The sequence below is a fragment of the Lepidothrix coronata genome, unplaced genomic scaffold (assembly GCF_001604755.1).
Source record: "Lepidothrix coronata isolate B3197 unplaced genomic scaffold, Lepidothrix_coronata-1.0 Scaffold273, whole genome shotgun sequence".
Classification (NCBI taxonomy): Eukaryota; Metazoa; Chordata; class Aves; order Passeriformes; family Pipridae; genus Lepidothrix; species Lepidothrix coronata.
Window position 1 is genome coordinate 252,392 of NW_016690453.1, and position 16,789 is coordinate 269,180.

The 16,789-nt window shown below is 39.5% G+C and overlaps 1 long non-coding RNA gene across 1 annotated transcript; it reads left to right on the top strand.

Moving 5' to 3' along the window:
- The first annotated feature begins 22 nt into the window (after positions 1-22).
- On the top strand, positions 23-13,078 carry LOC108507913. Its single transcript, XR_001878291.1, has 3 exons — positions 23-125; positions 11,697-11,836; positions 12,894-13,078. It is a non-coding gene; the product is annotated as an uncharacterized LOC108507913 (long non-coding RNA).
- The last annotated feature ends 3,711 nt before the right edge of the window (positions 13,079-16,789 follow it).

The following is a 16,789-nucleotide window of genomic DNA, read 5'->3' on the forward strand; positions in this document are numbered from 1 at the left end:
CGCTCGCTCGCGGTGGCGGTGGCGCCTTCCCCGGCCGGGCGGGGACGGGAGGCGGAGGCGCTGCGGGGCGGGATCCCAGGTGATCGGCGGCGGCTACACCCACTCACCGCCCCCGGAGGGCACAGGTACGGGGGCGGTCGGGGCTTTCCAGCGCCGCTCGCCCCGCGTCTCCTCGCTGAGGCGATGCTGGTTCCCTCTGCGGCGGCGGGAGGGTGCGCGGCCGGCTCTGCACCCCAGCGCGGCCGCCGTCTGCTGGCCGAGCGCCTGTCAGTGTGCGCGGCGCTGGGACCGCCCCGCCCGGCCCGGCCCTGCCCCGCGCCCGCTCCCGGCCGGGTCCCGCCCCGCCCGGCTGACAGCGCCACCGCCCCCTCGCCGGGGAGGCCCCTCGCGGCGGCGGCGCGGCGGAGGGAGGAGGGGGCGGCTGAGCCGCCATGTTGGGAAGGTCACGCGAGGAGAGGGAGCACCGGCGCGGCAGCGGGGGGAGACCTGGGAGGGCTCCAGGATGGGGATGGGGTGGGGAGAGGGAAAACCCCCGACCTTCTGGTGGCCGGGGAGGGGTGCGCGGGGGGCTCCCGCTTCCAGGGAGAAGGAAGGTCATCCCCGAGCGGTCGCGTAGCCCCAATAACAGAAAATAATCGTGGCAAAAAAAAAATGAAATCACAGAGTTCAGATTGAAAGACAAATGACACCAGCTCAGCGGCACGGCGAGGCCCATGTCTGCCACTCCTCTGCCCCCTTTTTCCCCCCTCCTCACCTCCCCGGGGCTGACACCGTCATAGCCGCAGGTCGCCCGGCAAAGAAACCCGAAATAACACGCGACCGCCCAAAATAGGGGGTTGCTGAGGAGAAGCGGAAAGGCACCGGGCTCCACCGAGGACAAGGACAGCATGACACCTGGGGACAGAACGGGAGTCACTGGGGGCAAGGCTGCACCCTCGTCAAGCACCGGAGGACCGGCGGGGCTCGCTGACCGAGGGCGCTGCTCATCTCTCATTAGGGGATGAATCCCTGGGTTATTACACTGGCATTTTCGGCTAAACACTTGTTTTAAAGGAAAGGAGCAGCATCGTAAAGAGTTACTCCCGAACTGCTGACAAGGAACACCATCCGAGGAGAGCCCGGTGCCGCTCTGACCCGCCGTCGCTTCCCCCCCACCACCCCGCCCTGTTCTCTCCCTCCGGTCTCTTTCGCCTCCGCCGCCGCAGAAGCGTAAGAACTCTTCCTTCGCCCGGAATAACCGCAATAAATTTTGTCTCAGCGCTAAACTTGGGAGCCTGGGAGTCGCCCTGTGTAAACACGGGCTGTTCGCGGTCACGGCTGAGACGACAGCCGGGAGGAGCTCCCCTTTTCCTCCCCTTTCGACGCACCCGCGCCCCGCGGGGACGGCCCTGCACCGCCGCCGGAGCGCGACCGCAGCTGTGGGCTCGGCCCCGGCCCCGACCTCGGTCCGGTCTCCCCTGCAGCCACCGCGCCCAGCGGGCGGGAGGCTGGGGCAGTGTCCGTGGTGCTGGCCTGGCTGCCCGTCCGCAGGGTCTGGCCGGGCTGTCAGCATCGCACCAGCGGCAGGAGGCTTGCCCCTTCCCTCGCTGTTTGCTGGAGCCTCGATTAGACAAGCGTTTCTCCTCCGCTCTGCTGACGGAGGCGATAACTGAGGCCCCGGTATTACCGTACGGTAAAAACGTGGGGGTGTACAAAGCTGGCCCTCAGGCACAGCGGCTTTCCTTGGGGCGGCGTCCGGGAATCTCGGGGGTCTCTTCGGGACAGGCCGTCCCGTCCTGCCGGGCGCTTCCGCGGGCGCTCGCAGCGGGCATTAGGCAGCTCAACGCGCGCTTCGTTACCAGCTTAATTGTTCGGTTTTAGTCTCCTGGGATGCTATCCCAGAGGCGAAGTACTCTGAAGTCACAATATGCAGATAAAATTAAAACTACCTAAGCCTTAACGATGCTAGTGAGGCTTGTCAAGTGCCAGGGTTTCGTCAAGTTATATTTTGAAAAAATATGTCTTCAGCAAACAAAACTTTTGAAAAAGTATAGTAAGACGACTTTATGCCTTACGAGGTCAATGCTTTGCAGTCACATTCCCAGCCAAACATCTTTGCAGAGGATGCCAACTCTTTGCTAGCTGCTATCTCTCCTCAGTCCCTTTCCTCTTCGCTCTTGATTCTCTTCACAAGATCCTACCAGCATCCTAGAAAATCGGGCAGGCAATACTGTACATGTCTTACTTCCTTCTTTTCTCCAGTCCCTTTCTTCTTTTGACTTTAGGGCTGAAACTGGAAATTCACACACTTTCTTCACACCAAACACATCCATCTATTCAAGTACTTAGTTTCTTCCAGCCTACACTTCCCTGTTGCTTTCAGTGCTCTTTACAGCCCTAGCCTCTCCCTGCTCACTGGTTTCTTTCTCTGTCATCACAAGTGTGTTGTGATCACTCCATACAACATAAAATGCTGCTCTGCTTTCGTTCTTCTCTTCACCCACATTATCTTTGTGTTGAAAGCTTACAGTCATTGTTCAAGACTCCTCTCCTAATTTTAAATTTAATTTCTTTCACACTGTCTTTTATTTCCTCACTTTGATATTGAACAAAGTCTCTAGTGACTTCTTATTCTTCACTAGACTTAAAGATCCCAACTGTTCCATGATCTTTTGTGCTACTTAGGTAGCAGAAAAGCACCTGTATGTATGCTGTCTTATTTGCCAGCTCCAAATGTACTGGGGGTTACATGAAAAAGGCAGTAGGCTTTAGCTTCCCATGATAGATTTCATCTGCCAGTTCCCCTCTGGGGCCATGGGACTTGCATGGTGCCAGTGAGGTACTGTGGTTAGTCTTCAACTCCCTGATTTGGAAATAGGGAGTAAAGTAAATTCATGCTGCTAGGCAGATACTGCATCCTCTGTGCATTTGCAATCCACTGCCTGCTGTTAGAAATCCACTCCTATGGATCAGCCACCTTTAACAACAAATAGGAGATTTCAGATGTTCAGCGCACAAAGAACCAGAGAATGCACAGAGAATGTCTTTATGTGTCACTGGGGCCTTTTAGACATTTACCTAAAAATTTCTGTATCACATTATCCACAACTTTTGCAAATCTGTCCTCATCTGATGTTCTTGCTGTCTCTTTGCCTAATGCATTGTCTCAGTATTTTCTATTTGGTAATTTGGGTACAGTAGACGTCTTGCCTCATATTCAGTCTAAAACAAGCACAAACTGCAATCTTAGAACCTTCGCTACAGTATAAGATTTTTGTTGGACTTTTTCTTTTCTGAACTAATATTTTGTCAGGTTTAACAACATGTTTGGTCTTGCCAAGGATGACTATGGTCAATGTCATGTGGACAGATCACTTTCATGTGTATTTTACAGCTCTCGTCTCTTCTCATTGTTTCTCTAGGCTACTATTCAGGTGTTTTACTATGTCTAAAGAACATAAAATAAATTCTGTCAAACCAATAGCAATCACTTTTCTCCTCATGCTCAAATCCAGTATTTTTTCCCTTCCAGTCTGAATCATGATGCCATCCAAGGATGAGATTTTTAGGAAAAATGTGTTACCTGTCCCCAGCATGTGTGAGGTCCAGTAGCCTTTGTGGTTATTATCCTCTGAAGCTTCCAGAGCTCTTACTTGTCAGCAGTCACTCCTGCTGCCCTAACTCCAAAATGAGCAATACACTTTTGTTCCACACAACTCCATGTCCTGTCCCATTTCTGCTTCTCCTGCCCTGAAAAGTCCCCTCCTAAGATCTGTTTCCTGGCTCTGCACTCATTTCACAAGGCAGGGACTGTTTGGAAGAGGGAGGACTTTTACTAAATGGACAGAAATTCCTGAGTGGGCTGTAGTTTCACAGGGTCAGTATGAGACCAACAAAAATCTTGTCATTTGGGAGGAATTTATAAGAATTATAAACACTGCTTGTTATCTTAGGGTCATCTCTGACTCATTTCTAGCTTTTATCCTACTCTTTCTGTCTGTGTCCAAAATTTTACTTCCCTCAACTTAATTCTATGTGCTGACTTCTAGATGTTTGCAGTGCAAATAACACAGAAGAAATCTCATTTGGTTATCTGTGACTTCTTTTCTGCTTCCTTTTCTGCTTCTGGAGACAAGGAAAGAAGATTGTGATTTAAAGCTGTTATTTATGCATATCAGATTTTGGGGATATACAGGACTACTGTTGATTTAGCTGTTATTTTCCTTGTTCTGTTAAGAGAGAATATCTATGGCAATTCAGATGAGCTGCTACTCTTCCTGCTCCATTTCAGGGAAGTAATCTTCTATGGAAGTTGAATCAGAGTCAGTGAATTGCCTACATACTTATTCTTTGTTGACTGGGAAGGTCACATAAACATATCACTGAGAGAAACAAGGATTATTGAGGGAAATTCTACCCCAATTTTTAAGACTTAAGAAGAAATAATTATACAGAGAAAAAAGAAATTCAGCAATGGGGCTAATAGTACAGAAGCCTCATTTGAAGGTACTAATTGAACTGTGTACAGTTTTAATCAGATTGACAAGAAACTTCCCCCTCCCCCACCCCACTGTTTGTATTTTTGTCAACACAGGACAGAACCAGTATATTCTTTTTCTTTTCTCCCATCCCTGCACCTGGCTCCCCACTCCCACTACCTTTGCAGGTGCTTTAAAATCACACCCGGTTTCTATTGAGTATTTAGCTTGGGGAGCATTTCCAGAAGTGGAAGAGCCATATAAAGGATGAAAAATATGAAGCATAATTAGTATTTGGGCAAATAGACTATAATCCTCACATAATGGTTAGTGCTGAAAGGTCTTTGTTAATAATGGTATTTTAATTATTTTAAATTCATTGACTTGCACTAATCCAATGAAATCTATAGTCTTAATTGTTCCAACAGAGCCGAGGAAAAAATTCTTGAGGAGACAAAAAAACACATTTAGAGGCTGTGCTCAAGATTTTTTCATGTGAGGAAAGTTTGAGAAATTAGTGAGCATTATCTGTAAGGCAGGATCATGATTCTGCTCAGATCTTATGATATGTAGAGCAAAAAGCATATTTTACCTGTAAGCATAGGAATAAAGGAACAATATTATTATGGAGTACGTATAAAAGTCAGTACATTGCTTACTATTCTCAGGTTTTTTCTCATGTGCAGAAACAAGCAGAAGAGAACAAGTTTATACAGAAATTGCCTCTCTGTTCAAGAGAGCTCCCTTTTTTAATCTGAAACTGAAAAGTTCTGAAGAGCTATACAGATATAGCAAGAAACTTGAATGAACCTTGCCTGCCTAAAACATTCAGGAACCCTTTTTTCCCCCAAGAATTAAAAGTAAACTTTATCGTATAGCTAAAATAGTCTTACATTATAATTCCCAATGAGCTTCTTTTTTGTCCTGTAAAATAAAGAGCCGCTCTTTATTTTAATCCAACGTAATCTACTCCCAATCAAGTACTGGGAGACATAAAGCAATCAGTGACAAGTCATCCCTTTCCAAGGGCAAGTCAGGGTGACCTGGCAGAGCCTCTTAAGCAAGACAGCAGCAGTTAGATACCTGTATGACCAACTGCCACTCCTTCATTCTCCTCTCCTTCCTTGTTGATGGAGTAAGTTTATATTTGCTACATGAATATGCAAAGAGTTATGTCTACAACTACAAAACTATTTAAAGAAAAATACTGCTTCTGCATATCCTGTATGATATTTTCTATACTCAAACCACCAGGATTGACAAATAGGTTATGTTCCCAAGATTCTTCCCTGCCACTGAGGCTCACTGGCACACAATGAATCAGATCCAGACTGTTATATTTTCTTAGATTCCAAATGAAGCTAAGAAGTTTGCACACAAACCGCAAATGGCCAATGGCCTGTGCTAACACCTGAACTGCCCCTGATAACCATGTGGAAACATGCCCAAAGTGTCTAAAGGTTGATTCTAACCCTTTAAAACTACCAATAACTGAGTTTTAACATCCTGAAAATTCCACTTCTTCAATTTACTAGTACAGATATAACCTCAGAGTACACTTCCAGTACTTTTGGCCATAAATGTTACAAATAGCCTACAATTACTAGTATGCAGAAGTAGGAAAGTTTTGATAATAACAATAAATCACCATGACAATCAGCAAATGTGGGCAGCATATGATCCAGCTGCACCAAGATACGATCTTGCTGCACTGAGACCTTCTGTTCTGTTATATGCATAACAAATACATAAAGAGCTGATCATTTTACTTCTGATTTAAAACCACTACTGAACTATATTTATTAACAGGGCTTTGTTGCTAAATTGGCTTATAATTTTAACAAAACCTGTGGTTTGAGAGGCCCTGAAACAAGCTTACAATTATGATGGCTAACTCAGTAGGCTGCAAATTCTCTTTCTGCTCTCATTAAGAGGAAAGGGTATACACAAAGTAAGACTAATGAGTTAAAAAAATTATCTAAATTAGAAGTGACAATGCAGTTACCATGCCAAAGTTTAATTTCTGTACCAACAAACCTGAGCCAATTTTAATAAATAAAGCTAGTTTTAATGAATTTTAATTTTAATGAAGCCTTTCCATGACTAAGAAAAGCTACAGGTATTGTATTAATTGTGATTGTAATTGTCATTTTAGTGGGACTTCTTATCAAATCCAGTAGGTATACGAAGAGGAGAATATGACAAAAATACAAATAGATACACAGATATCTAAATGTCAAAGGCCAAGGCTAAAACCAACGCAAGATCTGTATGACTACACAGAGAGATTTCCACAAACATAATGTATAATTAATAATAGACTAAAACAAGCAAACAAGAGGGTCCAAACATAGTGATTTTAATACCTACTCAGGAAACAGCCTGCTTGGAAATAAAAATGAGGACTGTGTTAGTTACATTCAAACTACTTTCATTGACATGGTACAAAATGCAGTCATTCCTTGAGTTCATACTTCTCGAAAGCACGGTGTGCTGTACCTGTGTTACCCCGATGGCTAATTGCTCTACCCATCATTTAGAGCCTTCTGTCACAAGGAACCTGCAGCCTCCCTGGGTAACCTCTTCAGGGCTTACTCCTAGAGACTGTTTCTCATTGAGCAATTGTAATTTTTATAGCTTTTGTCATTTAGATGTCTAACATTTTCCCATCCAGACTGACTACGACTTTCCATCATTCCAACAATTAATTTTCTTTGATTTCAACTCTGACTGAGACACCTGAGGAAGTGAAGAGAGGAGAGAAGACAGTGACTCTGTTAAGGCAGGAAAATAGGGAAGGAACTGCTTCTGAAGAATTAAAGGCAGCATGAACCCAGACAGCTACCACATTACATAGAGAAAACAATAACACTGGAGAAAGAGTAGCAGGAGTGGATATCTTTTCTGTGGGAAAAACTTGAATGCTTTTATTCTGTAGATAGTAGTCATGGCATGTTATTTCTTCTCAGCATTAAAAGAGAACATGCATGTATTGAAAACTGCCCACAAACCATTTGATGTATTGTTTGCTTTATCCTTTCTATTTTTTCCACATTTATGCTGTTAAGTGTTCTAACCAGACTGTGTTTACATGTATCCCTAAGCAAGCCACAACTGTTGCTAGCTACATATCATCTTTATAGTCTCATTATCTCTGGTTGTCTGAATTCTGTCTGGCTCACAGAACTAACTTGTAGTATTTAACACTTGCCTGTAGTGATTCTTCTAAAAACCTTCTAATCAAGGTGCCCTGCATACAATATAAATATTTTGCTCCTTAATTATAGTAACTGGCGTGTTACTTTTCACAACTAGCTACGTAGCATCAGCTTCCCAGAGCTTTGGGTGTTGTCTGAAAAGTAAGATTTTAACAATCTCAGCTATGCAGAAGCTGTCTCTTAAATGTTTTTGTGCTATAGACATACAGAAGAACCACAGACCAATGTCTAGAGTGTTCTTTTGCAGTGCAGAATATCCTTTAAATATTTTTCTATTTACAATAATAAAGATACTGAATAATGAAGATACTGAATTAGAAAACTATCTGTGCAGTGAAAAAAAGCTGTTCTTCTGTTTCTTCTAAAGAATGTTGCCTCCTTTACAATTTGTATTCTATATTATATATATAACATTTTAATGTCCCTGACAAATAAAATACTGGCGTGGATAAAAATATCATGGACACTCTTTGCAATAGAAGATTTAATTTTTAGAAGTGCTTATTTTTAAGGTATGTCTTTAATCTTATAAAAAACAGTAGAAAAACCAGCTTTGAAACCTCCACTTTGCCAGTTGTTTATGTCAGTGGTCTTAGCAATTCTAGTAATCTCAGCACATTAGTGTTCAGAACTGTTCTTCAGTGTTTTGCACAAATATCCTTACTGTGTCCCTGCAGCTACAATAGATTGAATCATCAAGCTTTAGAAGTTTATCATTTTCCTTGAATAGTCAATGGAGCTGTTATCTAGACTATCTGCCAGAGATAAAAAAGTTGCTCATTTCAGAGTTATAAAATATTGCTTGTTATTTCTGAGGGCATATATCTAGAGCCAGTTCACAGCTTCTTTCATAAGGAAGACTTACTAAAAGAGATATCCTATAGGCAGCAAAACTCCAGCAAACATGAATTTTTCATCCAGGATTCCTCTTATAAGAATTCCCTGAGTCCACACTTGGTAAATTTGAATCTGGGCTCTTTCAGCTTACAAAGTTAAGGATGAGGTTTCTCTAGTAATGGGCAGTGCGATAGATGATCCTTCAAAAGTGATTGCTAGTCCTTTCAAGGAACACATTACAATATTTTGAAGTAGAGTGGGATTTGAAAAGAAACCAAACAGTAAGAACAGAAATTGGATGAGGTGATCTATGTTAAGAAAGACAAACAGCTGCATGTTGGACTATCTGAACCTTTCGGCTGACCTTCAGGCTTGGCTGAGGGTGGCCTGTGGTCTGCAAAATGTCCCAAGACCGGTGTGATATGCTTTCCAGAGATGGAAGAGTAATTCCTGGTCTTGTTGCTACCTCAAGCCTAAAAAAATCAGGAGTTGCAGTTGAAGATAACTTCAGTTATTGAAGTTAACTTATTGAATGAAATGCAGCAACTCTGTCAAATTTTCTTTTTTGTTTTATTTCCTAGTAAACATTCCTACTATCCCTACAAAAATATAAATAGTATAATAATAGGAAGTGAATGGAGTCTATTATTCATCTAGTTCCCTATGTCCATCAGATCAGAATATCTGGCATAGTCTTGTGCATGTTAAATAATAAGACAATACCAAGATTTTTTGGTGCAATTATTAATTCTTTATCTGATAGAAGTAATTAAGCATCTCTATACAATCTTAAGATGTTTAACAATAAAAAAGGTCTTGTGACAATTTATCCAAGTCCCAGAAATGTGTTAGTCTTACTTTCTAAAAGTGGAATTCATACAGTACATTCCTAGAAATGCAACCAGAATTGAACGGGAAGATAAAACTGATGAAAAGGAAAGAGAATAAGCACAATGGATGAGGAAATACAGAAATAGTAATAGGCCTAGAGCTAAAAGAGGTGATTATTGAAAAGAGGTGGTTATTGAAGAAAAACTGGCAATGGCTAAGGAGAAATTTGTGACCAAAAAGAAGACATTAAATAAAAAGAAACAAAAGAGAAAACCAAAGAGTTCCACTAGTAGCTTATAGAGCCATGGAAGCTATTATCTTGTAATAATTCATTTAGGAAAGTCACCACAGGATTTAGTGATCAATATATTGTAACATTAAAAAGAACTTTCTAGAGATTTTCATGCTGGTAGTTAAAGTGGCAAAGAACCAAACAAGGAATTCTACGAATTTAACAGCATATGTATGTCTGCGGTATCTGGGTCATTGCCAACATCTTAATTTCCTATATAGATGTTGCCTCTTACACTCACGTTCTAGAATTAGCCAGTCCAAAAAATGGACAAAGAAAGGGAACAATATAGGAAGAATCTTCATCTTGTTACCATAGAGCCTACTTTTGTCTTTTGGCTCCACAGAGCATCTTGTGAATTTACAATAATTCTTCCACAGTGAAGCCCTCAGGGAAGGGCATACACAGGAAAACCTCCAGCTCCCCCACCATGCAGTCCTTCTGCAGTAAACTGAAAAGAGAAAGCCTTTCTAAAAGGAGACCTGAAAACAAATTTACTTTGGGGTATTAGTCTTCCTCTCAGAACCTCTCCCCAGCAACAATTGTTTCAGCAGTCCATGTGCCAGAATGTTATGGCTAGATAAAGTTTGTTCAAGAAGTATTGCTACCCTTGTACAAAATATTTATGTCATTCCCATAACATTCTCAATATGTAGCAAATATGTATTTTGTGGTCTCCATTGTTTAAGGCCAAAGTTTGAACTACATTTATAATGGACACAATGAGGCAGTTATCTTCATCAGGGCAGAACCTGGTAATTACCTTATGTGTGTTTTCCCCTTGTTTTCCTTCCCTTTGTAGCTATACAGATGGAAGAAACACAGCTCAGTGGGTTTTTTTGCCCTTCATCTCAAATTTTTCTATTGTAGGCAGAGCAGAATAAAGAAAATTGCCAGTTTAGGATTTTAGGCCTAAAATAGTACAGTTCCTGTTGGTTGGAAATATGGTTGTCTTAAAATAATGGCTGTGGGTCACCTGAGCTGCTTTTATAAGACGAAAATAATAAGAATAACAAGAATTTCAGACATGTTTGTACCATTCTATTCATGTTATGGTTATTGACACTGAGAGTTTGCTCCTTCAACATCTATGTACATTCTATCCATAAGCAGCTAAATAGTTGCTACCACAATGGAATTTCACACAGGCATGATGAATGAGGTTAAATGTGATGATGATGCTGTAGATAGTTTAGGCTTGTGGTGGCTAGAACCACCTACTAGGATCCTTCCAAGTTTATTACAGCTGCAGCCCATAAGCAGTGAAAGCTGCATTATATATATATATATATATAAATATATATATGCATCAAACTCTTATTCAATGATTTGTATGTGCCTTACATACAGTCAGAAAACCAATAATTTCTTACATCAAGTTATATGCAAACCTACAGTCGAATTTTCCACAAATGAATAAATGATTCTGGTTTAAGCCAAGATGTGTTATGGGGGAGAGAAAAGAAATAACATCTTTTTTGCTGTTGAATTACTAGTATTAACAGTCAGCTTTTAATGGAGTGGTATTCACATGGCATAAGAACATCCAGTATTGGTAATATTTGATATATTATATTCATTTATTTGAGCTTCTTTCACACTGATAATGTATTTGAATATATCCAAACAGCAGAGGTAATATATGTTTTCTGAAATACTTAATAAAAGTAACATAACTTACAGAATAAGCTTTGAACAGTACTCCATATTATAACTCACCTGTGTCTTCTTTATGAAATAAAACATTATTTTTGAGTAGCTAGGTCATTTCCATCTATAAAAAGCACAGAAATCACAGTGTTTAGTCTGATAATATTTCCCAATCCCTTCAATCTATTTAGCTTAACAGATGTACAGAGGCACACAGATGGAAACAAATCAGTCCTTTTCAAGCTTGGTGCTCAAGAAAATAATCAGGACAGCAAGCTAGCGACACTATTCCTTGTCTTCTTTGTAACTGAAACTGTTGCAATGGTGACATGGGAAGAAAAAGCATATTATTTTCTAGAAAATTATGTTTACGGTGTGTGTTACTTAATATTCAGCCTATCTCATTCCCAGGAATCACTCCAGTTCAAGAGAAGAAGTGGCTGTCCTACTCAACGCTGAGCATCATGCTGCTTCTGTTAAAATTAGTGGTTCATCCAAACTGCAGGTGCTGTTAGACCCTGAGCCTGGATGCAGGTGCTGGCTGGGATAAGGTGAGCTGCAATTTTATATAGTTTTCTCTCTTCCTCTTCCCTTATTTCCTATTCTCCAGTTTACACTGGAAGAAACATCAATAGGAAGGTTAGTCAGTTAGTCAGTGTGTGCTGTGCATCAAGGTACCGGAATTGCAGAATCAATTACAAACTACTTGAGCTTGGTAGTCTAACTGTGATCCAGGAAGAGATATTACTGAATATAAAATCAACAGAAGATAACCAATGATGACTACTTTTGCAATTTCATCATACTTTTTCTAAGAAGTGATCATACTTTTCTAAGGAGTAATAGGATTCCCTTGAATAGGAAAAAACATCCAGTGGTGCTCTTTGGTTTGATGAGCAGACACCTGTACTGCCAGATGTACAGATCCTCAGGCTTTTCTACCTTTCAAGTCAGTATTCTGCAATCCAGTCACTCCGACCAGCAGTGAGGTAGCAAATATTCAGCATGGCTCACTAAGGAATTTCAGCTGGGATTTGACCCTACAGGACTTTTCTTGAGGGAACTTGTCACAGCGTGTTTCTGCTGACAGAGGGCTTTAGAAAACAAAGTAATTTATATTACTTTTTGCAAGATAAAAAAGCCTTTAGGAAAAGCAATAAATGAATAAATCCTCTTTGTGAGCAAATCCCACCACTTAAAAGAAAGCAAACAAAAAATCAGCCTGGTTTTTTTGAACAGATGTCAATGGCATATTTTTGATAACATCTTTCTTTTGAAACTTCCACCTATTTGAAGGATTTTTGATATTTGTAATTTCCCTGTTCCAAGGATTACTGATTTACCTAGGTTGTATTCCTGCCAAACACCCTTATCCCAACCTACCCAATGTTCAAACACTTTTCTCGATAGTTTTGAAGAGATAGAGGAAGTTTGTGCCAGCATCATTATTGTACCTTTCTATCTCGCTTTTTAAACTCTTCCTTTATTGCTTTCTCTTATCTAATGCCTTGCTGTTTAGCAGACAGTGAAAAAGACAAAGCCAAACACATTAGTCATTGAAAGTACCTCCCTCACCCTTCATCAGAATCTCTTTTGTTTCTTTTGCAGCTGTATATTGCACAGACACATTCATGAAATCACAAACAACTTTGGTTATTTTAAAAGCATTGGGAAAACAAGCAACAAGAGAAAAACAAGTAAAAAATCCAGAAGTAGAAATATCCCATTTAACTGCTTTCTTACAGAAATTAAACTATATTCTCCAAGAAAATGTTTGATATGTCTAAATTAAATAAATGGAAATTGATATTACATGGAATGAAAACAAGTACTTTTTAATGTAATTGTTCTTATGAAAATGCTTACATGAAGTTTTACCCACTGTGACACTTACTGTGTAAGGAAACAAACACAGAGGTTGAAATTAGAAGATATAAATAATTCTAATTTATAAACATGATGTAAAATTACAGATGTAGTGTGTAAGTTTAGGCTTATTCCGAAATATAGACTCTTTCTTTTTTTCTAGACATGAGAAAGAAAGATGGGAGAGAATCAGAAGAATTATTTATTTGGGTTGAATTGAAGTGGCAATGTTTCAGACTTGCTAGAAAAATGAACATTTCCATATCTCCAAGCTTCTTTCACAGAAGAAAATTTCTCCATTCGGGCATGGGTCAAGGTTTTGAACCTTTGGAGTAAACACTTTAAAAAGCACTGAAATTCTTTTTTCAATGTCAGCTGAAAAGAAAGTCAGGATTAGTGCTGACATATATTCTCTGAAATATATGATCTCATACATACAATAACTAAACTGCTTGGATCCAGCTCTACTCAAAATGGATACAAATTTGCTTTTTGCCATGAGTGTATACAGTACCATGCACAATGACTCCAGCACAATTCAGGCTCAGATTTCTAATGGAATCTCAGACACATTTCCCATGTGTTACTTATTCCACAAGCTATCAAGAGTAAATAAATAGGCATCAGGTTATATTCTGCATAATAATTAATACATAGATTTGAATTATCATGAGAAGTTGAGTCTTGAAAAAACAGAATTAAATTGAATATCCTTCCTGAAATCTGACAATTATGGAATACCTTACATTCCTTAACGTATCATATTACAAATAAAATAACACAATTAACAGATGATATAGGTAATAGCAGTACCAAAACCAAAACCCAGGAGCAATTTATTGAGGCCCAGTCACCAAATCTTCTGAAGAGCTGCTGTTACTGTGTGGAAAACAATAAAAAGCAGAAGAAGACTTTTCAGAGAAGTGTTTTAAAGGAATCATTGCTCTTATGTGGTTATGTTGCAAGCAAACATACAGTTAACAAAACACTAATTTAAATAACTATTAAACCATAAAAGTTTCTGAACCATGAAAGTACTGATAAACCCTGACTAGGCAGAACCCTAAGTCAAGCTTATTTTCTTTCATTCCATATTTTCATCCTGGAGGGAAACAAAGTCAACCATCTCTCTCAGTTCTCCCCATAGAACCTCCAGGAGTCAAGTGTTTCAAGATCAACAGAGGTAGCAAGAAAGAGGGGGGTTTAGCGTTGTTTTAAGCAACTTCAGAGGGCAATAGAAAATTCACATCTATCCTATCAAGCACTCTAGCAATCATTTAACAACTTCACTAGGAGTGAGCTAAGACTCACAAATCCATATAGCCTTAGTCTTAAGGTGAAGTTCCAATGGCTCTGGTGTTGCAAGCAGCAGCTATTAACAGGTGCTTGTTCACCTCAGTTTGTGAAGAAGGAAAGAGATCATTATTAATATCAGTGTAATTTCATGTTTATATATGGCACAACTAAATAGTTACAAAAAAGTTACAAAAATGAGGAGAGAGAAAAATCCTAGAATACAGTGTTTAGGTAATATTATCCTCATAGAATCAGGCTACACGGTGGGAATGTGCCTATAAATATTAATAAAAATAAAGCAATAGATAGTATTAAATAAACATAGTATCATGTCAATAAATTGGAAAGACTAGCCTGGAAACAGCACACAAATTGTTTCCAAAATCAAGGAGAACTGATCTAAAGCTTTGAGGCAATGAAGTCGAAGAGAGGTTAATCTGATCATGCAGCAATCCTTATGACCTCTTTATGTTGATAGGATCATTCCTCTTAAGCGGAATTAAAACTTATGAAGGAATAAATATGCTAAATTATGCTGAGTTGAAAATGCTTATCAAATTATATATTGCTGAAAATAGCTGTGCTATGAAGGCTGCCCATGAGATAGCACTTGCCATCACTGAATCACACTACCTGCTTCTGAAGGCAAGGTGCTGAATGACCTGCTTCTGCAGGAATCTGTTGATTTTCCCAGAATGTTGCCTTACTACTACAGTAGTCTTCTCTCTTCTCCAGCATTTAGCAGACCACTATGAGGCACCTAGGTTTTCCATTTGCTTCAAGTAAAAATAATGCTAATGAAATATCAACCAGATTCCATGTATGACTGGTCTAATTTTGCCATACTGAAATGAGTAGGTGCTCTTGTCTTTTTTGTATCACAATTCATAAACAGACCTGGATGTTTCAAGAAAAATTTAAATTAAGATGCCTATCATTTAACATTTTGAAAGAAATCCAACGAATCCAGAATTTCTGATACAGATTGTGAACACAAGGTTGCGTGTAGTGTGTATAAACATTGAACTAAAATTAAAAAGCTCAATCAACTTTAATACTTTGAATCATCTGGAAGTCAAAAAGCATTTTTACAGGAATGGTGAATGAACTGAATAAAAGGGAAAACAGATTAAACGAAAATGCTTACATGAATATTTTTCTTTAATTATGATGTACTGCTGTTAACTATGTTCGCTTCAAGCTTTTAGCTCATTACCATTGTGTCTTCCTTTGGACACAACTAATCAAATTGCCTCAGCATAATTTAATTCTTTTGGGCGTAATAAGCTTAATGCTTTATATAGCAGTGCTAAACCCAACAACTGTACAGAGTCCTGTAAATGCGAAGAGTAATTCGTCATTGTATAAACCATCGTGCGCAACTACCCCAGTTTAGACAAAGCTATAAACTACTTCAAGCAAGATTTCAGAGGTGTCAGTACATGGGACAACACAAAATTATTTGTGCAAGACAACTTTCCAGCCACTAAAAATGTATTTACAAATCATGGATGCATTTCTTTTTATTTTGTAAGATGCCACAAGATAGCACAGTATGGAGTGTTGCACTCTACGCACACTAAACACTCAGATGCAGTTTCAGAAATATTTTAATTAAAGTTATCAACAACTTGAAAATAATTGCACTCAAACATTTCCTTACTCTCTTACCAGCTGTGAAAATTTCTGAGTAATAATGCTTTCTGGGAGCGAGATGGGAGAAGGAAGACAGCTCATAGACACTTTTTATCGTAATGCTGAAGGCTATGTCTGTAGCTGGTATGCGATATAAAAAAAGACAAAGTATCAGGAGGTCTGTTTACCTTTTTTTAAACCCAATGTGACTACTGAGTATACTGACAAATCTCCTATGAAAAAGCAACCAACCTTTTATTTAAAATATAGAAAGATATTTTACATATATTTTTAAAATCTTGTTTAACTATAAGAATTAATATTTGCATTGATATCATATGATTAAGTTAGCAGTTTCTTTTGGAGTATAGCTACTATTATTAAGATACAGTTACAATATCTTTTGTATCTGAATTTCTTTTCGTAAAAGTTTTTCTTAAATTTCCTTAAATTGAGAGTCCCACCTCCTCTCCTACTATAAAGGATCAGTTCTGGCAGACCTATTTAAAATATCAATAAAAAAATTTGCTATTTGTGCTAGATAGACACAGTTATTTGTATTATTAGTAATAAAGGTACACAGTTCACCTTCTGTGGTATTTGCTATTTGCCTTTTTTAATTTAAGAAAACCAACAAACCAAAAAAACCCAAACAAACAAAACCAAAATCCCCCCAAAAAACAACAAAACAAAAAAAAACCCCACCA